The sequence below is a fragment of the Hylobates moloch genome, unplaced genomic scaffold, assembly GCF_009828535.3.
Source record: "Hylobates moloch isolate HMO894 unplaced genomic scaffold, HMol_V3 SCAFFOLD_12, whole genome shotgun sequence".
Taxonomy (NCBI): Eukaryota; Metazoa; Chordata; class Mammalia; order Primates; family Hylobatidae; genus Hylobates; species Hylobates moloch.
In genome coordinates, this window is record NW_026652287.1 from 24,628,722 (window position 1) to 24,653,254 (window position 24,533).

At 46.7% G+C, this 24,533-nt stretch overlaps 1 protein-coding gene across 3 annotated transcripts in view; it reads left to right on the forward strand.

The window, feature by feature from the left end:
- CMKLR1 (chemerin chemokine-like receptor 1) overlaps window positions 1-24,533 on the forward strand; it is a 190,401-nt gene that overhangs the window by 115,834 nt on the left and 50,034 nt on the right. Inside the window, exon 1 of one of the 3 annotated variants that reach the window (XM_032168785.2) lies at window positions 22,990-23,274. The exons of 1 other annotated variant lie outside the window; for it this stretch is intronic. The gene's annotated coding sequence lies outside the window, so the exon portion shown is untranslated. Of the gene's footprint in view, window positions 1-22,989; window positions 23,275-24,533 lie in introns of those variants that run through there. One more of the 3 variants, XM_058425986.1, reaches the window with a different exon arrangement.

Below are 24,533 nucleotides of genomic sequence, written 5' to 3' on the forward strand. Positions count from 1 at the left end.
CCCCCCCCACTCCACACACACACCACGCACACACACACAAGCTTACACACACTCTCCCAGCTCCTCCTCTGGAACAAGCTTGACCATGTCAGGTCTTCTCTTCCACGGTTTTTCCAAATCAGTTTGAGCCACGTTTTACTTTTGTGATTCTTGTCAGAGAGACCAGGCTACATGAACTGCAGGGAGTGGGCTGTTCTGCCCATGTTGGGGGTGGCTCCATGGTGCCACAGCCATCCATGGCCTGTCCTTGAAGGGTATGTATTTTGCTGGATGTCCGGGGTATGGGGAAGTTAAGCAATTCACTCGTGTGGCAGGATGGGATTTACTGTCACTTTCACCATCTCACTCTTCCTCTTCCCCACCCCTTATGAGAAAGAAGGCTCTTTTACTAGAATATTGCATTAAAGTTGTGCTTCGGGAGGTGGTTTTATTCATCAAACATTTACGTAATGCTTACTAGGCACCAGGTCTAAGGCCTTTAGATGTGTGATGTCCCTTAACCCCCATGACAGCCCTATGAGCCTTATGACTCCCATTTTACAGATGTGGAAACAAAGGCCAAGATCACACAGCTAGTAAGTGACGGAGCCTGGATGAAACTCAGGCTGTCTGGTTCCACAGGAGTTGTGTTCTTAACCACCTTGCTCTGCTGCCTTTCCAGCGGGCTTGATCTTCCTAAGAGGAAAACTTGCTTGTCTTCTAGACCAGCCTTGCAGTTGGTCCTGGGCAAGAGGGGCTTCCCTGGGCAATGGAAGACAGAGGCCTGCTCTGATACTCCTCTGGCCTTGCCTTCCCCAGGAAAGTGGTTATCCAGAGCTCACCTCCTCCTCCTTCTAGTGCATGTCCTGAGTACCTGGGAGCTGAGAAGTCCCTGCCCAAGGGGCTTGCAGGGCTTCTTCCCTGGATCTTTTCTCCCAAGAGCAGTGCACTCAGGCCAAAGATGGCTAAAGAGTGACAGATTTCGGATCTGAGCATTGGGCTGTGTGTGTTCATCTGTGGGTGCAAGGCCCTTCTTAGTGTGGGATGAAGCTGGGGTGGGAAATTAAGAGGAGTGGGAAATAGATGGGTGACCAGCTTTCTCTCTGCTGTCTTCCAGCATGGAGCACTGAGAAATCTGAGTTCCTCATTAGAACCTGGGCTTCCAAGTTGTTGGGAAAGGTCCATTTGTCAAAGTAGGAGGATAGAACATTTTCTGTTTAACGTCAGCAAGCTTGATTGATAATTTTAATCATTTAGATATATGCTATGTGGACCTCCATTTATCCTCTTGCCCCCAGCCCCACAAATGTCAGGATGGACTTGTGAAGTGGATGTGGAACTGAAAACCTATTGTCCCAGCAGCTGGGGATGCTGCAACTATCAGCCTCTGCAGGGGTCCCCTCTGATGTAGAAATCACTCTTGCTTAACTTGCTCAAAGCCATGTCCCTTCAGGGAACAGCCCACATTGATTACAGTGCAGGAGTAATAAGGTCTGGTATCTTGTCCCCCCTCCTCCTGGCTCTGTAGGATCATCTCAGCTCCAGCATTCTCTGTGGGGTTAACAGAAGCCTCCACTGAGCTATGTCCCAGCCGGATTTCTCCCTCTGCCAATGCAGCATCCTTTCTGTCCCCATGCAGGTGTTGATTCCTTTGTCATGTGTCTTGGCAATGCCTTCACTAGGGGGCAAGTCTACTCCACCCTACTGGTGTTGGGCCTGGGGGCTATGAGGAACTCTATAGAGAATATATGGGGTAACAGACTGCAACCTCACCTGCTGGCTCCCCCGATCTAGGGAAGAAACCTTGGCCAGGCAAAGATAGGACAATGATGCCAAATTAGTCATTCACTTTAGTGACATTACTGGGTCAAGACAGGGGGTCAGTTTTATGAGAAGCATTAAGCCGGGAGGAAGGGTTTGAAAAGTATTGGAAGATATAATTGTCTACTGTGATTATTCACTTTCTTCTTCACATCTATGGGGTGTGGCCTTGTGACTTGCTTGGCCAATGGAATGTGGGCAGAAGTGACGATGTGCCAGTTCCTCACCTGGGCTTTAAAAGTCTTCATGGGCTTACTCTCACCCCTCTTGAATTTCTGCCATCACCTTGAGAAGTACATGCCCTGGCTAGCCGACTTGTCCAGCGAGAGTGAGTGGCACCTGGAGCAGATTGGAATCCAATCAATGGGCTAATAGCCAAGCTTGGCCAAGCCCATCCAGGTTAGCTGATCACCCCCCAGCTCACAAATATGTGAGTGAGAATGAAGTATTATGGTTTTAAGCCACAGAATCTTAGGTGCTTTGCTAGACAGCATCAGGTGGCAAAATCTGGACACAAAAGTACCTGTGCTTGTTTTAGGGGAAAATGATGGGTTTCCACTACGTAATTCCTGAGTCAAATAGACATTGAAGAAAGAGGTTCCACAAGGACGTTTTCATTAGCAAGCCACTGGGGAATTCCAGGGAAGTAAGCTCCAGGCTGAGAAGCATAAAACTGGGAGGAAGAGCTTGAAAGGTATTAGAAAGCATAATGAGCCACTTTGATGATTCATTTCTCCTACACATGTGGGTCAAGCCCAGTCACTGGTCGGATGCCCTGATCTCAGCAGATGCTTCCACCAAAACCTCGGGGGCTTCCCACAGTCCCCAGGGAGGAGGTCTTGAAGTCTTAATGTGGTGTTGTATGTGCGGATGTTGATGAGAAAGATGAGTGCCCTGAATGCTCCAAATACAGGGACAGCTGCTGGCCTGGGGACCATGAGGAACCCCACCATAGAGAATGTTCTGGGGTAACAGACTGCAGCCTCTTCTGCTGGCTCCTTTGATTTAGGGAAGAATCCTTAGCTGTGCAAAGGTGGGAAAATGACCCCCAAGTTAGTCACCCATTTTAGTGACGTTACTGGTCCAAGACACGGTATCAGTAATTGGCTTTCTGCTACTCACTAGCCATGTGATCTTGGGAGCAAGTCTGGCCTCAGTGTCCTTATCTGATCAATGGGCACAACAATGCCTCATAAATTTATCTTGATGATGAATGAAAATAATTCAAGCTCAAATCTACCTCAGGGTGTTTGCCTTGGCAATTTCCTCTGGCTTGTACAGTCCATCCTGAGATTTTGATGGCTGATAATTGCATCCTTCAGATTCAGGTAGCCCACCCTGCCTGCTCACACAGCTGCTTCCTGACTGCCATCATCACACCCCCCTATTTTTTTTTTTTTGAGATGGAGTCTTGCTTGTTGCCTAGGCTGGAGTGCAGTGGCGTGATCATGGCTCACTGCAGCCTCTACCTCTGGGGCTCAAGCAATCCTCCCACCTCAGCCTCCTGAGTAGCTGAGACTACAGGTGTGCACCACCACGCCTGGCTAATTTTTGTATTTTTAGTAAAGTTGGGGCTTCACCATCTTGGCCAGGCTGGTCTCGAACTCCTGACCTCAAGTGATCCTTCTGCTTCAGCCTCCCAAAGTGCTGGGATGACAGGCGTGAGCCACCGTACCTGGCCAACGACCCCCCGTTTTATGCACCTTTGAGTACTTACCACTATCTGAAATGATTTTGTGGACGTCTATGTTCATTGCTCCTAGGGACGACCTGTTGACAGCACATATAGCAAAGGGCCTGAAAAATAGTAGCTGCTCAGTTAGTCTTGTTTGAATGAATAAGCAACTGGAGAGATGGATGCAGTGTCTGCTGCCAGTAGGCATGATGTGAATATACATTCTCTTTCATTCTTTCATCTGAAGACTCCCAGAGAATCTGATGGGTTCGGACTTAAATTAATTGGAAATAACTTTTCATTTTCCAGGTAATTCCTCCAGTCTCTATTTCAGAGGTTACACATTGGCGGCGTGCACTCCATATGTGGTTCTCCAATATATTCTGATGGATGGCATGGCGTTTCCAAACCATTTGAGACAACTTCTATCAATCAGGGTATTTCATATTTAGAAGAATCTTACTTTCAGATATTTTCAGATAAAAAAAGGGAGATCCAGCAAAGCCAGGCCTGCATTTCTGCTTGGCAAAGAGGGGCTGGACAGTCATGGAGTGGTCCACCATTGCTCCTATATCTCCTTCAACGAACCCCTGTCCAGTCCACCAGTTCCCATAACCTGCCTGGTCTCTGCACGCGTTTGTGTCCCCTGATCTATTCTTTTCTGGTTCTGCCGAATGGGTCACGGCTGACTCCACTGTTCCCTCCTGCTGTTCAGCTACTCCCGCAAGAATTCATGGCCCTGAGCTCAGCTCCAAAGCCCTCTTGCTTTCAACTCCCACCCCATCGCTTGCCCTTGGTGTACGGATTTTAAAACACGCACGATTGATTTGCCAAGGATGGGATGATTAATTAGAAACGAAGCCTCACTGTGGGAGAGCCTCAGAGGCGGTTTTGATCTCTATGCTTCTTGAATTTCCTTGCCTTTGTTCTGGCTCCAGATGGGGGACTCATTAGGCAGTGGGGGCTGCTGGGCACACACAGTTTGCTATTTTTGAAAACTTGTGACCCAGCACCCCCCTCCCCGGCCCTTGTCTTTCTTCTTGAGCTATGCCCCTTGCTCTGAATCTGAAGGTGTGTGCTGGGAGCTGACATGGGGATATAAGCCCACACCTGGCAGGCTGCGAGGGTGCATTTCCTTCTTTTCCTAAACTTTAGAAAAAATCATCTCCAGACAATGCTCAGCCTTGTCAGAGTGGTGGAGACATGGTGGGGAAAAGTAGCCTGGATCTGAGAGGTTTCCTTTAGAATCTTGTCACCCAGGTGTGGTTCTCAGTCCAGCAGCGTCTCAGGTATCCACAGGAAGCTTGCTAGGAATGCAGACTCCTGGACTCCAACCCAGACCTACTGACACAGAATCTGCACTGAGCTCCCCAGGCAATTGGTGTGACCAAAGCACTTTTCATCTTTATCTTGGTTCTGGTGCATACTTTGAAAGTGGGTGCAGTCTTCCACACTACTGTTAAACTACAGTGGGATCCGATTCTCACGAATCTCCACTCCACCCCCAGCCCAGTGCTTGGCACATAGTAAGTACTTAGTGAGTCTTTGTAGATTTGCATCCACCATAGAGGTCAGGTTCCTTATGTGGTTCTCAGCCTTGGCTGCACATTGGATTCCCTGGGGAGCTTTATACATTACTGACCCCTGGACTCCACCCCAAGAGAGTCTAACTAACTTGGTTTGGGTGTGACTTGGGCTTGGAGGTTTTGAAAGCTCCCTAGGGAGTCAAAAGTGCAGCCAGGGTCAAGAACAACTGTTTTTATATATTTTTAAAATGTTGGTGCATATGATGAAAGTTCTGAGTGGTCACAGTCCTTCTTTAAAATCCCATGGGGGTGGGGGCGATGCAGAAACCCACTCAGCATCCCTACATTTTTCCTCAGTGTTGGGATCAGATAGCTGTTTTCTTACTGAAGAATAGATGCCATTACTGGATTGCATTTAGGGGTCAAGACATGTGAAATGCATATCTTGGAATCCAAGAGTCGCACTCCCAGGGCGAGATGCTCACCTTGTGGGCTGCTCGTGGGATGCGAGGCCACACCCACACATGGAAGCACCTGCCCTTTCGCATCCTTCTTCTCTCCCACTTTCCCTTGTTCATTCCTACTCTTTCTTCAGATCTCAACCTGATGCTCACTTCCTCCAGAAAGCCTCCCCTGACCACCCACCCCCGGGTAGGCAGGTTCCTTTGTTAAATGTGTTCAAAGAATGGGGCTCTTTTCAGAGCCTAGTTGGCAGTTAGACACTCAGGCATGGAAGGCTGGGGTTGAAGTTGGGGACCCCACCCTGGACTGGAAACTTGCTAGGGGCAGTTGTCAGGCCTTTGTAGCCCTTCATGGTATTCCAGTGTATCCAGCAGGGACCTAGTAAAAATTGCAATGAATGACTGAATGAGTGAATGAATGAATGAATCATTGAGGTTGTTGAGGGTGTTGGGGGAAGGGTTCTTCCTTTCCACGCAACCTCTATGTAGATGTGGCTTATCCAATTACCAGGAGCTATTCAGCCAGCCCTGCAGTGTGCAGTGAGGCATAGCTGTATTTCTGAGGTCTATAATTTTCCAATAATTAGACTTTCAGGCACATATGTCTTGTGGTTCAAATATGATTCTGTTATACCTCTGTTGCTAAAGTAACTGCTACGTAAGCCTTCAAAAATTTGCTTTAATAGTGATGGGCTAGAGCGGATTTGTGCTATTTAGGTAACTTGCAATCTACCTTCAGGACAATATAATTACATGGCTGGGTTATTTTTAATTTCATGGGACAGCATTTCTCAAGCTTCAGCCATCCCAATGCCACCTTTTTTATTTTTGCCCTGCTTGTATACCATTTCTATGGTGTTGTGAATTTAATATTGTCCTTTAAATCTACTCATTAAAAATGTCAGTGAAGGTACTCATTAAAATATCAGTAAACGTAGCTCAAAAGGGAAATTTATAAGACCACAGTAAATAGAAAACCAATATCAATTTCCTCAAATAGAAAGTGACCATAAAATACCACCCCTACATAAACAATGAAAATAAAACACAGTTATTAATGTTTGGTTGATACTGTTGCCTGCCCAAAGCTTTGAGCCCGAGGCCTGCTCTTTCTTTGTTATAAAGGGAGATTGGCAAATGTTGAAGAAGGTGTTAAAGACCTGGTAGCACCAAGTTGAGACTTTCCCTGGTATAATAGAAGGACGGAAAAAGAATTGAAAAAGCAACTTTCTCATGTTGTGATTCAATATTTATTTAGTGTCTTGTCTGTGTTATAGGCTATTGTTTTATAATACAAATTGACTTGTCTGAGCTCATAGCTTGCTCTTATAAAATCAATAGCAAGTTTTATGTTTTGGCATCAAGTTTATTGCAATTTATTTTGCTTTTCTCCAGTTATTTTTTATAACCAGATCAAAAGGGTGGAGATCAGATGGAGACTTCAAGACCCACCTCATTTTGAAGTCCTTTGTTCCGCCTGGACTGTGAGGTTAAGAACCACTGACAAATCACAAGTGCCTTTGAAGTGTAACTGATCAGGGTCAGAACCCTGGCCTTACCACGTTCGCTCCCTGATCTGGCACAAAGCACTTCACTTCTTTAAGGCTACATTTTCTATGCTGTAAAATGTGAATGGTAGTATCAGCCTCATGGGGTTGATGTAAGGCCTATAAGAAATTGTTGCATGTGAATCCCCTCTCACATGGCAGGTGGTCCTTAATTGGTGGTCATTGTGGATCCTGTGAGCTCTGAGCGAGCAGGGCAGTGTCTGTCTTATTCACCACATAGCACTAGGGCCTGGCACTTAGTCCACGCTCAATACATATCATCACATTTGAGGAAGTTTGGGGGTACAAAGGGTGGGGAATAGTGTCTGCTCCTGTTGCCTTCTTAAGAATGTCTTCTCCAATTAGGCGGGTGGAAAAGAGGCACGTGTCAATTTAGAGACTGTCTTTTGGGGCAGAATGGTTCTTGAGATTCCTGGGGAACAAGGGCTGTGCTGGGCAGTCAATAGGAGGGGCTCCCTACTCTTTTTTACATGAATTGTGGAAACGAGGACAGCAGATGTAAATCCACAGAATCGTAAACCATCAGAAGGACCCAATTCCCTTGTTTAATAGAGGGGAAATCTGAGGCATGGAGAGAGGAAGTGACTTGACTATGGTCATCAGCTGGTTGGAAGCAAATCAGAGGCTTGAACCCATGTCTTTTAATGTCCAGTCCGGAGCTCTGTCCCCCATGTCATGCCCAGCCCTTATGTGCCTCCTCTAGCTGTTGTCATATAATGACCATCTGCTTTTTTTTTTTCTTCAGAATATTGCAAAGGCTCTGGCTTTATTCTCTGGGAATAAATCCACTTTCTCTACCAGCACCTGCAGAAAGCAGGGAATGCTGGAAGCTTCCTTGTGTGCACACACGTCCCAGTAGGGCTCAGTTGTGATGCCTGGGGCATGAGGTCAGGGTGTGTGCATCACAGTGAGGGCTGTGCCAAGTGGTCTCCAGAAGAACATTGCCTGATGTTTCCCTCTGGGACCTCACAGACACACACACAGACACACATACAGACACACACACACATACACGAGCTTTATACATGCTTTATTTGTCTTTTTTCTTAGAGCACAAATTTTATTCATGAATTTGGAGAAAAAAATTATTTTTTATATTAAAATTAATATGGCCACATTTTGAAATAGAAGGCAGAATGTGCCAGAAGTTTGTAAAAGAAATTATGAGGCTTCACTGAAAAATGCATTAGTGTCTTGGGCTTCACCAGAAACCTGCAGAGCTATGCATTCATTCATTTGGTGGGTAGGTAGGATAAGTATTTCTCTCTCTCTCTCTCTCTAACTGATATGGTTTGGATGTTTGTCCCCTCCAAATCTCATGTTGAAGTGTGACTTCCAGTGTTGGAGGTGAGACCTAGTGGGAGGTGTTTGGGTCATGGAAGCAGATCCCTCATGAATGGCTTGATGCTGTCCTTGGGGTAAAGAGTGAATTCTCACTATTAGTTCATGTGAGAGCTGGTTATTTAAAAGAGTGTGGCATCTCTCCCTTCTCTCTCACTTCTTCTCTTGCTATGTGACATACTAGCTCCCCTTCCTTTCCGCCATGACTAAAAGCTTCCCGAGGCCTTACCAGAAGCTGGGCAGATGCTGCACCTTGCTTCCTGTACAGCCTGCAGAACCATGAGCCAAATAAACCTCTTTTCTTTATACATTACCCAGCCTCAGGTACTCCTTTATAGCAACACAAAATGGACTATCACAATCACCAGGCACCATGTACTTAATATGTACGATGTAAATATATAATGTAATATTATATATTAACATATATTATAGTTATATTTTTAACATACATATACTTCTATATAACATATTAAATTCTATAACATATTAAATAATACACAATAGTTTTATTTATATACAATTCACATGCTATACAATTCATCCATTTAAAGTGTACATTTCACTGGTTTTTAGTATGTTCACACAATTGTGCAACCACTACCACAATCAACTTTAGAACATTTCTTTGCCTCAAAAAACCCCCAAATGAAACCCTGTATGCGACTGGGCACAGTGGCTCACACCTGTAATCCCAGCACTTTGAGAGACCAAGGCGGTGGGTCACTTGAGGTCAGGAGTTTGAGACCAGCTGGCCCACATGGTGAAACTCTAGCTCTACTAAAAATCCATAAAAAATTAACTGGGCATGTTGGTGCATGCCTATAATCCCAGCTACTCAGGAGGCTGAGACAGGAGAATCACTTGAATCCAGGAGCAGAGGTTGCCGTGAGCCAAGATAGCACCACTGCACTCCAGCCTGGGTGACAGAGGGAGAGAGGAGGAGGAGAGAGAGAGAGAGGAGGAGGAGGGAGGAGAGAGAGAGAAAAGAGGAAGAAGGAAAAAAGAAGAAGAAGAAGAAGAAGAAGAAAAAAACCTGTATGCATTGCAGCCACTCCCCATTTCTCTCCAATCTCCCTCCCAAAGTCCAAGGCAACCACTGATCTACTTTCTGTCTCTATAAACTTGCCTGTTCCTGACATTTCATATAAATGGAATCATGCAACATGTGGCCCTTTGTGTCTGGCTTCCTTCATTTAATGTAATATTTTCAAGGTTCATCCGTGTTGTAGCAAGGATCAGTACTTCAGTCCTATTATGTTGGAATAAATTCCACTGTGTGCATATAGCACATTTTGTTTATCCTTTCATTAGTTGATAGACATTTGGGTTGTTTCTACGTTTTGGCTATTATGAATGATGCTGCTGTGAACATTGGTGTACAAGGTTTTGTGTGGATATATAGTTTAATTTTCCCCAGGAATGGAATTACTGGGTCATAAGGTAACTCTTTTGTTTTTCTAAGGAACTACCATACTGTTTTTCAAGGTGGCTGCACAATTTTACATTCCCTCTAGCAGAGTATGAGGGTTCTGATTTCATCACATACTCTCCAAACTTTATAAAGTTCCTTGGGGAGCCTGCTTTGACAAACAGGGCACTAAACGGCAATTCTGCAAACACTCGTTTGCTGACAAGTAGGCACCTTTCAGCATCAGTCACCACTCATTCTTGTTTGCACCATTAGTTTACCTCTTTTTTCCCCTAGTGACCAAAGATATTCTGATAAGAGTTCACTCAAGTTACCCTAAAGTTCCAGATTAGTGGGGTTTGACCATCCAGGAAATCTCCTATCAGGCAGTTTGATGCTTTCAGCTGTCATCAGTTGATTCATTCATTCATTCAGCAAACATTCTGTGAACACCTATCATGTGCCAGCCACAGTGCCAGGCATTAGGTACATGAATATGAATCAGACTTGTGGTTTTATGCTTATAACCACTTGAGGTTCTAGGATCCTTTTGAGAATCTGATGAAAATTTTGGACCTCCTCCCCAGAAAAGCTTGTGCCCACACAGACATACGTGCATAATTTTATGTGTTTATGGCCTCCTTGAAGATGATCAATAGATTTATTAGGGAGTCTTCTTGAAGGTCATACAAAGATTTCCAGGTTCAGAATCATTGTTATATTCCAATAAATGAACAAAAAATATGGTGCCTTATTTGTGTCATTATTATTATATAACACTTTGAAGTTTGATTCCTAATCAAAGATTTTCTTCCTCCTACTGCAGGATTTGTGGACTTTGGTATTTGAACATGGGTGCCTAGGCTCTATGCATGGGGTATTTGGGGTGCTGCAGCTTCAGCAGGCAGCTCTATAGGCATGCTCCCTGCCCTCATGAAGCCTGCAATCTGGGGATGGACTCCTGTTCACACCTGACCTAGGCTCTCTCAGAAATAGTTGATGGATCTCATGATATCATCTGAGCTCTGGTTCTCATCAACAGTGTGCCAGGGCTGGGCACAGTGGCTCATGCCTGCCATCCCAGTGCTTTGGGAGGCTGAAGTGGAAGGATCGGTGGAGACCAGGAGTTTGAGACCAGCTTGGGCAACATGGCCAGACCCCGTCTCTAAAAAAATGAATTTGATTTTTTAAAAAAGCAAAATAAATAAATAAATAGAAACAAAGAAATAAAAAACAAAAACAATGGGCCAGGAAGAATCAAGGATGAGATGAGCAGAAGAGAGGCATGCAGGCAGTGGGGGCCTCGTGGTGTCAGCATGCCTCGATCACACCAGCATTGGGAACCTCCAGTGAAGATGGGTGTTGCAGGTTACTGAGTCCAGCCTGGTCTTTTAGATGACATCAGGGCCCAATTAATGGTTTAGGAGCAAATACACCTCGACTGGTAGAAACCAAGAGGGGACATCTGTGGGCGTGCAACAAAGCCAACGAGTGTGGCCACAAACAACTTCAACATCTGGAAGGTCTATGATGACATTTTATGGTGTTTTCTACATCACACAACCAAAATCCTATTAAACCAAGGAGAAAGAGCAGATTCTCTCGCCTGCATCCTGAAGGAGTGCATCTGAGCAGATATAGGAATCTTTCTGGAGTGAGTGATTTCTGGGGTGAGTGACATCTTTTTGGCGTGAGTGATTCACAGGTTTCTTTTGCTGAATGCTAGGTAACTTCTTGGGGCTCCCATTTCCTTTCTCTCTCCTCAACATCACACAAAAGGAATGTGGAAATGTCTGGACCAGGAGGCAGCCAGCTGCTGCAGAGCAGGCACTAAAGGAGCACAAAACAAAACCTTATTTATGAACCCTGGGTGTCTTGGACTGGGACTGTCTGAGAACAGGTAAGCCTGGGAAAGTGGAGGCAGGTGTTGATTTCAGCATGGGCCAGCTCCTCAGATGCTTATGTTCCTGTGCTTATGGGCTTCCCATCGGTCACAGGCTCCTTTGAAAAGCTCTGGACTCTTTCCCCATACACTATGGTGAACAATTTGAGGAGGAGTTTGAATCATTGCAGGACAATCATGGGTCACTGGTAGTCCCTGGAAAGCAAACCTTACCTTGTGTAGTCCACTGAGGGAGCTGAAATGTGGTATGTACTGCAATTATTGCTATTAAAGAAGCTTACAATAATCAAAATCAAGTGTTGGCAAATGTTTTCTTAAAGGACCAGAGAGTAAATATTTGAGGTTTTTGTGAACCATACAGTCTGTTGTTGCAACTTCTCAGCCCACCGTTGCAGTGTGGAAACAGCCACAGACACTGCATAAATGAATGGGCGTGGTTGTGGGTTCCAATAAAACTTCCCTTACGAGAACAGGCAGTGGGCCGAATCTGGCTCTTGGGCTATAGTTTTCCTACCCCTGATAATATTATAATAGTTTTTAGGAATGAACACTCACCATGAGCCACGAGCTGAGCTATGTGTTTATGGTATTATCCCCATTTCACAGAAGATGAATCAGTTTCAGAGAGGTTTCATAACTTGCCCAAGGCCACTCCGCTAGTAACTGATGGAGCAGAGATTCTGATTTCATTGCTTTGTTCCTAAGAAATGGTTACAAAAAGTATTATGGAGGATGGGAAGTTAGAGACATAATGATATTGTTATCAAATTATTATAAGTATCAACTAACAATACATAATAAGAACATTTCTCGAGAGTCTTCTATGTGCTGAGAACTATGCTAAGTGCCTCCTACAGTGCTAGTGTCTGAATGTTGTGTGTCCCTCCAAAAATTCATATGTTAAAATCCTTACCTCCAAGGTGAGGGTATTAGGAGGTGAGGACTTTTGGGAGGTGATTGTGTTGTCTTGATTAGGATTAGTGCCCTTATAAGAGGCCCCAGAGAGGACCTCCCCCACTCTGACATGAAGTTATAGTGAAAAGATGGCTGTGAGGAAGGGCCCTCACCAGACTCTGAATCTGCCAGCGTCTTGACCTTGGACTTCCCAGCCTCTAGAACTGTAAGCAATAAATGTTTGTTGTTTATAAGCAACCCAGTTATGATATTTTGTTACAGAAGCCCAAATGGATGAAGGCATACTGATTAACACAAATCATCCCCACCACAACCTGCTATTACTATTATTATGCCCATCAGGGAACTGAGGCACAGAGAGGTTAAGCCACTTGCCTTAGGTCATACAGCTGGCAAGTATGAGGGCAGGACTCAAACCTACACTGTGCCCTCTACCTCCCCCGGTTGCTATTTTGAAGCCCACACAGGCTACAATAATATCCCATTTATCATCTGATAGGGCTTGGGCCCTGACTAATAGCAATGTAGCCCTACATGAAGATCCTGGGCTCCCAGCTAACAAGCAATACCCTTTTATTTCCTGGATCATGGGTTGGTCCTAGGAGACGATCCTGTGTAGCTGGGGTTTAACCAACTGATCAGGAAATATTTTAATATTTACAGAACTGGTACAACTCTCCTAGCTGTGCCACTATAAGGTGAGGGCTTTCTAAGGAGGCCGGCCTGGGTGGTGGGGTGCGTGGATGAGCAGAGCAGGAGGCCCAGGTGGTGACCAGAATTCCCCGGGCATCAGGTTCCTAGCGCAGATGCCAGTAGAGGGATCTGAGGCCTGGGACCCCTGAGCAAATAAACTCAGTCCCTGGGCCTCACCCACCCAGGCCCAGGGCCAGCGCCCCCACTTCTCCCGTCTCTCTGCAGTGGCAGCAGCCTGAGTCCTGAGTCAGAGGCTCCCACAGGAAAATAAACTTTCTGTACTAAGAGGAGGAGGGGGAAGCTTACTTTTCAAAAATAGGAAAGGCAACCCCGTTGCTATGACGAATTCCTCGTGTTGCTCCGTGTTTTTGAAAATTTTTTATTTTTTTTTATGACCCACATAAAAAGGTACATACAGCCTCGTTGTAAAAATACATGGAAAAACCTCCATCTTATGCCCGATTCAAGTGAGGATCAAGATGTGAGGCAAGGAGAGCTTGTTTTAAAGCCTTGAAGGCTCTGGGATCTCTGACATTTGGGGGCCCCACCCCAGATCATGGTGAACCTCAAAATGCGTGTTTCTTATAAAAATATCTGGAAAGGTTTTAAAATAGTTCATACAATCTGGGCTCTTATGAAAAATAAATTATTCATCGTGTTCTCATGACTTGTGCTCTTCTATTTCCAACGACAGGAGGGCCGTGGAGGTGCAGCTGATTCACTCATGTATTGCTGACGTTGAACCAGACGTTTATTAGTTTTGATGTCGCAGTTTCCTTTTGGTGTTCTGGGGCCAACTAGCTTATGATTACAGGTTTCAAATATCTCTGCAGGCCCTTAACAAGCTGGTGGGCTCCAGGTTCTGGGCCCCAAGTGTGGGGCCATGGGGGCAGGGCCAGGGTCAGGAGCACCAAGCAACTCCTGAGGCCTCAGTTTACCCATATGCAAAATGGGAGTGTTTCAGGATAAAATATGTAGAAAGTTGGAGATAGGGAGAAAGAGGAAGGAGAAAGAGGATATAATGGTGAAATCGATGGGATAGAATACAAATAATTGGCAAATTGTTTATATTTGGCAAATATAAATAACATATTTATAAATAAACTTACCATATTATTTATATTTACAAAATATATTTATAGTTATAAATGCATTTTTACAAAATATGTATTTTACAAAATATATACAAAATATGTATTTACAAAATATATATTTTACAAAATACATATTTAAAATATATATTTTACAAAATATAAATAATTTGGTAAATTGGTAAATATAAACTTAAGAAGTTCTTAAGTTTATATTTACCCTCGGTTGCCAATTATTTATATTTTAATAAATGAATATAAATTTAAAATATTTTAATTAATATAAATTTAAAATAGTTTATTAAATAAAATATTTATTTAAAATATATAAAATATTTATTTAAAATACTTTAATAAATAAAATATTATTTTAAATACTTTAATAAATATATTTTAATAAATATAAACTCCCTATAATGGAGTTTCTTGTACTATTCTTGCCACTTTTTTGTAAATTTGAAATTACATAAAAATGAAAAGTCCTCCCCACACCCCAGGTAGTGGTGGGAAGAGGGGGTGTTGGATTAATTGGGAGACTTTGAGCTGTGCTCAGATGAAGCCTGGGATGGCCCCAGGGGACCCAGCACGTCGAAAGAGGTGGCTCCACTGTCCCTGTCTTCCTTAACTAAGCAGGTCCATTTCTGTATGCCTTGTATTTTGGGGCTCCATATGGATTCTTCTGGGGAAAAAGGGGTCCTTTAAAAGGAAAGCCAGAGACTGGTGGCTGTGGAGGTGCCCCAGGACTTGGGTCTAAGGATTTTGATATGGTTTGACTCTGTGTCCCACTCAAATCTCATGTCAAATTGCAATTCCCAATGTTGGGGGAGAGACCTGGTGGGCGGTGGCAGTCCAGAGAGACAGATGTGCACATGGTGAAGTGAAAAAGCAGTGTGATTTGAGAGAGCATGAATGTGTTGGCCAAGTACAGATCTGCTTGGCAGAAGGGTGATCAATGTTCCCGGGTAGACGGGAAGAGAAGCAACAATCCTGGAAGGCTGCCTGGAGGAGAGGACATCTGAGCTAGGTTTTGAAAGAAGACCAGGAGGTTACTGGGTGGCTGGGCACATGGTAGTGAGAGGATATTTCTGGCCAAAGGGGCAGTTCTAACAAAGGTGTGGAGTCTTTAAATTGCATGATAGGTTCAGAGAAGGAGGGGAAGAGGTAGGCCATGCAGCTAGGGGGATGGCCAGGGGTGAGGCCACCAGAAGCCCCTGTGTCTGTGTGTGTGAAATGGGGGCTGGTGGAGTTCTCTGGGAGTTGGGAGATTAGATCAGCTGCTCAGGACTTGCTGTGTGGCTTTGGGCAGTCACTAACCTTCTCTGGGCCTCCATTCCCCATGTCTCTCCCCACTGCATGTCTCTCACCCCACCAGAAATGGAAGCTTTCCCAGAACGAAGCTATGTGCAGTTGGACATCACCTGAGTGTTGGGGAACAGCCACGGGTCTCACCGGCTCCGAGCTCCTCCCATCCCCGTCTGGGGTCCAGGAAAAATGCTCTAGAACAACCTTGACCAGCCCTCCGAGCCCTCCCAGGCGTCCAGGGTGGTCCCACCACCCCCAGAGTGGAAAACTGCCTTTTGCAGAAGGGCTTGGGTAGGTGGGGTCCCCAGAGCTCACCAGGGAGCAGTGGGCCTTGCCCACCCCCATCAGAGAAAATCCCTCTGCTGGCCTTAAAAGTGAGGCCTCCTGACTCCCCATCCTCACTGGGGGCCGTTAAGCCTTCAGTGCTGTTAACCCTTTCCAGCTTGGACAAAAGTCTGGGGGCCTGGATGCTCATCTAATGGATGGAACAGACTAGGCTGCCAGTTTTTTCCTTCTGTTTCTCTTTCTCAGTTCCAAAACCTCAACTTCACAACTGTCCGTCTTTCCACCTCAGTCTCCAAGTCCTCAAGAAACTCCCTCCTCCTTCTCTGAGCCTGGTCTATAGGTCACAAGTAACTCTCACGGTTCCTCAAACACACTGCACAGACATGAATCCTGTTTCCAGTAAAATATTTGTCTGGGGGCATAGCACGTGTCTGGTGACAACTCAATGCTCGACTTTCCTGTCTTGGTAACTCTGCAGTCCTCTCCGTTGTTAAGAACTAAAACTCAGCCTTCAGGAAGGCTTCCCTGGGTCCTTGGCCCATCTGGCCTGAGTTGGTTGCTGACTTTGGCCATCTATTTATTCGTTCGTTTAACATATACATGTATTGAGCAGCTTCTTCATCCCTGGCCCCAGTCCCTGTCCCCCTGGGGCTTTAGGTGCGGAGGGAGGAAATATACACTGCACACGTCATCATGGCATTACGGTTGAGGATGGTGCTGCGGTGGAGGTCAGGGTGCCATGAGAGGTCGGGAGAAAGTGACATTTCAGCTGACCTCTGAAGGTCCTGCTCCCCCTAGGTTTCTTTCCAGCTGTGCCATCCCTTTAGTTTTTCTCCATCTTGGGAGATGAGGTTGGCAAGAGCCAGGTTATGGGGGATTTTGATAGATCAGAATCAAGACACTGTAACAGGGAGCCATGGAATGTTGTTGAGCAGTGGAGTGACACAGAACAAAATAGAACATCAGGATGGCCAGTTCTGCGTGTCCCAAGACACAATTGAGGGCCTGCATTTGGGAATGTGGCCTTTTTCCCCCTCATAAAACCCACCTCCTGCGCAAGGTATGTGGCCTTTTTAATGCTCAATAGAAGGGGGTGGAAATCCAATATTTACTACATGAGAGTTGTGCTAGACTCTTTTCTAAGCATGTTATGTGTATCAACTCTAATTTTCCCACCAACCTTCTGAGGTAGGGACTCTATTAGATTCAGGGAGGTTAGGAAATTGCACAAGCCCACACAGCTAGCAAGTGGAGCAGAGACTCAAACCCAGATCTGCCTGCCCCCAAGCCCAATGTTCTGGTCTTCTTTGAAACAGCTCTTGTATTAGATTTCTACCGCTGCTATAATAAATCACCACAAACTTAGTGACTTAAAATAATACAGATTTGTATCCCCACAGTTCTGGCGCTCAGAAGTCCAAAATGAGCCTCATGGGCTAAAGTTAAAGTTTTTGTGGGGCTGGTTCCTCTTGGAGGCTGCAGGGGAGAATCTGTTCTTTGCCTCTTCTGGTGTCTGCAGGCTGCCCACACACCTTGGCTTGTGGTCACATCAGTAAATCTCTGCTTTCTTCATCACCCCACTGCCTTCTACCTGCTCTGATCTCCTGCCTTACTCTTATTAGGACTCTTATTAGGACACTGGGCTCGCCTGGATGATCCAAGCTAATCTCCCCATCTCAAGATCTGTAATTTAATCACATCTGCAAAATCCTTTCCATTTTACCACCTAAGGTAACATAGGTAACATATTCTCAGGTTCTGGGGATTGGGATGTGGGTATCTTGGGGGACAATTATTCTGCCTGTCACAGACTTCCAGCCTATTTTGCCCTCTGCTCCTTTAAAGGCTGCTTGCATCTTCAGGATGTGTTAATTGCCTGAGAATCTTTTATTTTTATTTTTATTTTTAAGACAGAGTCTTGCGTGGTGGCCCAGGCTGGAGTGCAGCGGTGCCATCTTATCTCACTGCAACCTCAACCTCCACCTCCTGGGTTCAAGCAATTCTCTTGCCTCAGTCTCCCATAAAGCTGGGATTACAGGCATGTGCTGCCACGCTTCGCTAATATCTTTTTTAGTAGAGACAGGGTTTCACGATGTTGGCCAGGCTGGTCTTGAACTCCTGGCCTCAAGCAATTGTCCTGCCTTGGCATGCCAAAATGCTGGGATTATAGGCGTGAGCCACCATGCCTAGCCTGCCTGAGAATCTTTCCTGGTAATTAAGGGGTTCTTAGAGAGCATCATATCTCATTTAAAATGGGGAGTTTCACCAGGTGCGGTGGCTCACGCCTGTGTCCCAGTACTTTGGGAGGCCAAGGCAGAAGGATCACTTGAGGTCAGGAGTTCGAGACCAGTCTGGGCAACATGGCGAAACCCCGTCTCTACTAAAAATACAAAACTTACCAGGTGTGTTGATGCATGCCTATAGTTCCAGCTACTTGGGAGGCTGAGGTGAGAGAATCACTTGAACCCAGGAGGCTGAGCTTGCAATGAGCCCAGATCTTGCTACTGCACTCCAGCCTGGGCAACAGATTGAGGGAGACTGTGTCTCAAAGAATTTTTTAAAAAAGTAAATAAATAAAATGAATTCTCCAGCAGGCCAGCTTCCTGAGCATAGGGCATGGCTGTCTTGTTCACCAGCCTGTGCCTGCCACAGAGATGGGGTCCAGTAAGCATCTATTGAGCACTGAATGAACCAGAGAAGGTACATGACTCACCCAAGGTCACACAGCCCATCTTTGGCTGAAATAGAGGAGCTCTCATTCCCATGTGGCCTGTGTATGCCTTAAAGAAAGTCCAAAGTAGGCAGAGTTTGGACTTAGAGAGGATCCTTCATGTGGCAGGAAGCATCTTTGAAGGCCTCCTTTGGTTGGGAGCCTCTCTGGTGAGCCTAGTTTAGCCACTGATGATCAGGGAGGCTGGGGAAACTGTTCAGCTTTAAGTAGAGTGTTAGGAATCTGTGAACACTAAAGATCTGTCGGAAGGAGCTACCCAGTGGCTTGGGAATGAGATATAAGCTCCATTACACTAGGCACAGCCAGTACTGGGAGAGGGAGTGGTAGGGGTGGAACCAGTCCCTGCTGAACCAGTCCACCCTGTGCCAATGGGACAGAGTTTAGTTGGAGGACAGCATGGGATGAGAAAGGCAACCCTCCTCCCACTCCAGGTCCAGGGCAGGCATTGCTCACGGATCACCGAGTCCCTTCCAGCCAGGCCAGGATGTGGCCTCAGATTCCCTTTAACACAGAGCTCCAGGAATCAAGAACCAGTCAACCCGAGCTGGACCTCAAAAGGAAGCTTGACCTTCCATCCTGATTTTATGTGGAGCTGCCAGGGGTGTACACAGAGGTTTCTCTGAGAGTCCTAGAGGAGACTGCTTCTCTCTCAAGTCCCAGTATCCCCAGGTCAGCCCTTAGATTTCAAAATCCTATTTAAAACAAAAGCATAAAAACCCCCACAACCAAAACAAACACTTTTTGCTCCAAGAAAGAAAAGCCAAACTGTTCAGCCCTGTTCAAAAGGGTGGCCAAAGGCCCGTGGCTTCAGATTGTCCCACAGCCACCAGGTGGAGAGTCACATAAGCCAGGCAGCCCCATGCCTTCCTCACTGGCCCAGTGGGGCTGTGGGTTCCCACCTCCTCTGCCAGCCGCCCAGGGGACCAGCTGGCTGGGGGACCAGTGTCCTTGCTCTGCCAGTTGTGGCTCCTAGCTGATGAGACCCGAGCCTAGGGTTGGCTGGGAGGCCAGAGGCAGACGGAGGACAGCCACAGCCACAGCCACTGCCACAGCCACAGCCACAGCCACAGCCACTGCCACAGCCACAGCCACAGCCACAGCCACTGCCACAGCCACAGCCACAGCCACCTCCAGGGAGGAAGAGGCATGTCCAGGAGTCCATCCTCCGGCTGGCTTTACCCAGCTCCTCTTCCATAGTCCCCGTGTGCTTGATCTTCCTTGAAGGCTGCCTTCTGGCCTCCTTCTCCTCTCTCCCACTCTCCCTCCTCTCCCCCACTCCTTCTCCTTCCCTCTCCTTTATCTCCCTTTCCTCCCCCTCTTCTCTTTCCCCCTTCCTCCTTCTGACCCCCCTCCTCCCCTTCCTTCCTCTTCCCTCTTCTTCTTTTCATCTCCCTCCTCCCTTTCCCTCCTCCTCCTTACCCCCTCCCCCTCTTCTCCTCCTCCCTCTCCCCTCTCCTCCCCTTGGCCCCTCCTCTTCTCTCTTCCTCTTTCCTCCTCCTCTTTTCATCTCCTTCCTCCCTTTCCCTCTTCCTCCTTACTCCCTCCTCCTCGTCTTCTCCTCCCCCACCCTCTCCTCCTCTTTCTTTCTCTTCCCTCCTACTCCTCTCTTCTTCCTTCCTCCTCCTCTTTTCATATCCCTCCTCCCTTTCCCTCCTCTTCCTCCTCCCCCTCCCCTCTCCTCCACTTGGCCCCTCCTTTTTCCTCCTCCTCCTCCTCCTCTCCTTTTTCCCTCCTCTTTTCCTCTCCCTCCTCCCCTTCCCTCTTCCTCCTCTTCCTCTTCCACTATCCACAGCAGATGAGGAAACTGAGACTCCAAAGGTGAAAGGCCTTGCCCAAGTCACACAGTTTACAGTGACAGAGACAGAAATTCAAACCAGGTCCATCTGCTATCAAAGCCTCTGTTCTTAGCCACTATTCTGTGCATTGGCAAGGTGACTTGTTCCAGGACCCAATTCAATGGATTCCTAATTGAAATGCCTATATCAGTGGATCTCAAACTTGAGCAAGCATCAGAATCCCCTGGAGGGCTTCTTAAAACCCAGATGGCTTCCTGGAGTCTCTGATTGCCTAGGTCTGCAGTGAGGCCCAAGGGTTTGTGTTTCTAACAAACTTCCTGGTGAGGCTGCTGGGGCTGGTCTGGAAAGTGGACTTTAGGAACCTCTGGTCTCTATTAGATGATGATATACAAGATCCCTGCCACGTTATGGAAATATCCTCTCCTTTTACCAGGAGAACTTGGGGAATGACATGATTTGGCTTTGTGTCCCGACCCAAATCTCACCTTGAATTGGAATTCCATAATCCCCACGAGTCATGGGAGGGACCAGGTGGGAGGTAATTGAACATGGGGGTGGTTTTCTCCCCCTCTTGTTCTCGTGATAGTGAGTGAGTTCTCGTGAAATCTGATGGTTTTATAAGAGGCTTCCCCCTTTGCTTGGCACTCATTGTCTCTCCTGCCACCCTGTGAAGAGGTATCTTCCACCATGATTGTAAGTTTCCTGAGGCCTCCCCTGCCATGTGAAACTGTGAGTCAATTAAACCTTTTTTCTTTATAAATTATCCAGTCTTGGGTATTTCTTCACAGCAGTGTGAGAATGGACTAATACAATTACTAACTTCTGGGTGACCTTGGGTGAGTCTCTTGCCTCCTCTGGGTTCAGTGTTCTCATCTGTACAGTAAGTGTTTGGATAAGATGTTTCGTTCCCTAGATAAGCACAAAGCAGAAGAGAGCAAAGAGGAGAGTTGGGTAGACTGGGCCTGACTTCTGACTGTAGAGACCTGTGTGACTTCGGGCAAGAGACTCAGTCTCTCTGGGCTTCAAGTTATCTGTGAAATGGAAAAATGAAATTAGATGGTCTCCAAGTGTAAAGCTCACTGAATTAAAGGATTGAGGATGGTGGGGAGAGGTCGGTGGGGTTCTAAGGCTGATCAGACGATGAGGACATAGTCCTGCACCTGCCCAAGACTCTGAGGCCCAAAACACAGGTTTCTCTCCTTCTCTCCCTCCCTCCCCGTCTCCCTCTCCCTTCACCTTCCCCTCCTCCCCATTACCTTCCTCCCTGCCCTCCCTTTTCTTCCCTTCTTTCTTCTCCTCCCTTCCCCTCTCTTCCCCTCCCCTGCCCTTCCCTTTTCTTTTCCTTTCTAAAAATATTATTTTAGGCAGTCGTAGGCAGTCTTGGCTTTAGAATCAGACAGACTCGGATCCAGCCATGGCTCGGTCAGCATGAGCTGGGCGCCTTGGGCAAAACGACTTCTGCTCTGCGGCCCTAGCATCCTCATGGGTAGAGTGGACAAGTGATGCCCCCCCGATGTGGGTGGTGGTTCACACGGCTTACTCCATGGAAACACTTGGCACAGGGGCCCACATGGGCACTTCTGTTATTTCTTCAGTCTGGAGGCCAAGGGAGGGTCTCTGAGCCAGGCAACATAGTTGGAATCCCAGCTTTGTCAGCTGCTGGTGGTGTGGTCCTGGGCAAGTGACTTAATCTCTCTGTACCCCAGTTTCCTTATTGGTAAGACTGGGGTGGTAATAATTCCTGTTATCTAGGGTTGCCGTGAAGAGTAAGTACGCGTCGCCTAGCACGCTGCCTGGCTGTCAGTTGTTTTGATTATTCCACTAATGATGGTGGCCACACAGCTGATGAACCAGGCACTTAGTGCCGGGATAGTGCAGGGAACAGAATACAGTTCTTTCCCTACGGAGTTCCTGGTATAAGGAGATCTTGGTGCAAGGAGAGAGACATCTTAACAGGCAAGGACAGCACTGCATCAGTGAGGTGATGGGGTGACCGTGAGGGACAGAGCAGCCCCTGAGGGTTGGGGAAAGCTTCCCTGGGAGGTGACCTTCAACCTGAGACCTGAAGAGGCAGTAGGAGACCATCGGGCCATGAATTAGAGCAGGAATAGCATCCAGGTGGGAGGAACAGCGTTGCAAAGGCCCAGGGTGAGAGGCAGCCAATCTCTGGCTCAGCGTGGAGCTTGAGCCCCTCACCGGGAGCAGAGGCGCTTGCACTTCCCCCAGCAGCCGGGGGCTCGCGTGTGCTCCCTGTTTGCGCTCAGTGGGCGCGGCTCCCTGGCTGCAAGAGGCTGCCAGAGGGGCGGGTCGTCCCCAGCGGGCCCCCGCCGCCACCCACGAGCCCAGTCCCCGGCTGGTAGGGGCACCCTCCCCTCGCAGCCCCCTCTCCACGCAGCTAGCCGCCCCCGCCCTCGGTCAGCCCAGTTTCCTGCCCCTCCCTCCTGCTCTCCTCCCTCCAGCTGTTTCTCTGGCTGAGTTCTGTCCCAGTCCCATTCAGGGAAGCAGCCCCGGCGGCCAGCAGGGAGCTCAGGACAGAGCAGCCTCCCTGGGAAGCCTCCCGGTGATAGGGGTGCTCCAGCCACGGCGCTCTGGGGGTTCAGAGGGGGATCTTGAATGAACAAATGAATGAACTGCTTTCTGGGCAAACAGCCACAGCCAGAGGAGTCTGTGATTGGGAGAAAGAAGCCAGGGTGTGCAAGTCTCCCCAACAGCCTCGAGTGGCCTGCAGTCACAGGGAACCCTCAGGAAGACCTTCCGGGCAGAGACCAGAGGGAAGGTATCATCACGCACTTGCCTTGGGTGTCTTCTGAGGGGGGCCAGAGAAGGGGAATGAATACTAACAGAGAGAAAAGTTTGTTTCTTTTTATAATTTCATATTTGTCAAAAGGAAGAGTTTTGTTATTATCTTCAGATATCAAAAGTAATGCATGTTCATTGTTTAAAGAAATAGCAAGGACACACAACTCAATATGTGAATGTGGATTTCCACATCTAATTTGGTAACCTGCTTAACCGCAGATTGTGAACTTTCTTCCATATCACCTACATTCTTCCAATATACATTTTTCATGGCTGCATAGAAAGGATATCTTAAGATTATTTGACTTTTCCATAATAGATTTGCTTCTTTTTTTTCTATTAGAACAGTGCTGCAATGAACATTTTATTTAGTATGACATCTTTGTGTGTATGTCTTATGAATACCTTTTAGAAATTGCTAGATTTAAGGTTTGCCTGTTTTTAAGACTTCTGAGCTTTTGGTCACACTGTATCCTGGAAGGCCATGGCAGCTTGACCTCTCTATGTTATACCAGGGCACAGTATTCTCACATCCTAAACCCACCTTCTTGCTACCCATCTCTTAAACTTTCCCTGATGTGAAGTGGAGAATAATATCTAGATGCTTCAATAGGCATTTCATTTCTTTGTTAGTGTTGATTCTCTTTTATAAACTTATTTTTCACATTTCTAGTCTGGCTCTCCTGTTCAAGTCTGTTCCCATTTTTTTCTCCTCTGGGGGCATGTTTATCTTTTTCTTATTGATATCTAAGAGTTCTTTGTATATGAAGGACACAAACCCTTTGCCAGCATTCTCTGTTGAAAATATTCCACTCCCTCCTCTGCTTCAGAATAGCCCATTTTAAATGGGCAAGCCAGCTTTGGCAAAATTATAAACAAACAGCACATTGCAATATCAGGGAACTACTACTTGATATAAGCCCAATCACTCAGACCTGTGCAGTTCAGAGATGCCAGATCACTGGTCTGAGGTCACACACCTGAACGTCCAGGTTCTGAGTCTTTCTTTTTCTATTAGGGAAAGCCCTCAACTTCCCTTTTGCATCCCCTACTTCCTTCTCAAGACCAGTCTTCTCTGTGGTTCTTGCTGTATCTCCTGCCCCTTCCAAACTGGTTTGAAGGAAAGATTCCTCTAAATGCCTTGGTTGCTGAGGTGAGTGTGACTGAGTCATTCAGGCCTCTGGTGCAGGAGGAGGCAGCTTGGCCTTTTCTTTAACCTAAACCAGTGACACGCAA